Consider the following 1,705-nt stretch of genomic DNA (forward strand, 5'->3'; position numbering starts at 1 on the left):
TTTGAGCAATGTGTGGTGAGGCAAAGAATGGTGTGACAGGAAAAAATAAAAGGTTAAAGGGGGCAGGAAGGGCAAAATGTGGAATAAGTGAAATGTGTGTGGTTTTAGTAGGAAACAAAAAAAAAAACTGGGACAAGAAAAAGGGCAACTGTTTGGGCAATGTGTGGTGAGGCAAGCAATGGTGTGACAGAGAAAAACTAAAAAAGGCAGAGGGGGCAAAGTGGGACTACCATGTGGCAGGAAGGGAAAAATGTGTAGGTTTTAGTCAGAAATAAACATGGGGACCAAGGGGACTGTTTTGGAAATGTAAACTAAAAGCAGGGATGGTGTAACAGATCAGAAATAAAAAAGGTAAAGGGGGCAGGAAGGGCAAAATGTGGAGTAAGTGAAGTGTGTGTGTGGTTTTGGTAAAAAAACAAAAAAACTGGGACAAAGGGGAACTGTTTGGGAAATGTGTGGTGAGGCAAGCAATGGTGTGACAGACAAAAATAATAAAAGGGGGCAAAGTGGGACTACAATGTGGCAGGAATGGGGCAAATGGGGATGGGGTGACTGCTAAGGGCAAGCTAAGGGTGGCTAAAAACAGGATTTAAAACAATGCTATGTAGATAATAAGTAAAATAACAAAGCTGTGGATGCTTCTTACCTTAAAAAAGAGAGCAGGAGAGTCCAGGGCTGATGAAAATGATCCGGTAAAATCCAATAAAACTTTATTAAAACAGCCAGTAAATCCAAGTTGTAAAAGTCCGGTTGGTGAAGGTTAAAACCTAAAACTCAAGAAGGGTAAAAGCAGTCTGTACCTCAGGTTGAGGGTAGTCTAAAACCTTTTCTGGCCAGATGGTAAAAGGCTAAAAAATCCTTAAAAAAGCTCATAGAAAGGTAAAAACTCCACAGCTTTAAAATGGTAAAAAACAAGACCCAGGCTCCTGAGCTTCGGGACGAGCTTGGCATGCACAATGGTGTTGAATAGCTGAGCTGTAATCCACAAACAGCAGATGGAGTGGATGGGTGGAGCAGATGTGGGTTCTGACCAACCGCTCGAAGCACTTCATAACGGTGGAGGTCAGTGCTACGGGGCGGTAGTCATTTAGGCAGGTGATGGATGATTTCTTTGGTATGGGGATGATGGTTGCCTGCTTGAAGCAGGTGGGGACTTCAGACAGATGTAGTGAGAGGTTGAAAATGGAGGTGAATACCTCCGCTAGCTGGTCGGCGGCACCCCCCTGAGGACGCGGCCAGGAACTTCCATCGGGCCCGGATGACTTCCGAGGGTTCAACCCTTTGGAGCTCTCGCCTCACGTCAGCCACAGTCAGGGACAGAGTGTAGTCGTCTCGGTCCTCGGCCATTTTCAGGAAGGAAGGGGTTGGTTGCTCAACCTTGCGTTAAAGGTGTTGAGGTCATCAGGTAGAGAGGCGGCAGGCTGATCATCACTGCTATTTCTCCCTTTATAGCCATTGATGTTCCGCAGGCCACCCCACATGCGTCGGGGGGTCGGAGCTGAGGTAGGTGGACTCCCAGCTTGTCTCTGGTATCTCTTCTTTCCATCTCTGATGGCCGTCCGTAGGTCACATCTGGACTTCCCCAAAGCCTCCGGATCACCAGAGTTATAGGCAGAGGACCGTGCTCTGAGTTTGGCACGGACATTACATTTACCCAGGGCTTTTGGTTTGGGAAAGTCCTAACACTGACCCAAGGGACGACATC

Source organism: Clupea harengus, unplaced genomic scaffold (genome assembly GCF_900700415.2).
Source record: "Clupea harengus unplaced genomic scaffold, Ch_v2.0.2, whole genome shotgun sequence".
Taxonomy (NCBI): domain Eukaryota; kingdom Metazoa; phylum Chordata; class Actinopteri; order Clupeiformes; family Clupeidae; genus Clupea; species Clupea harengus.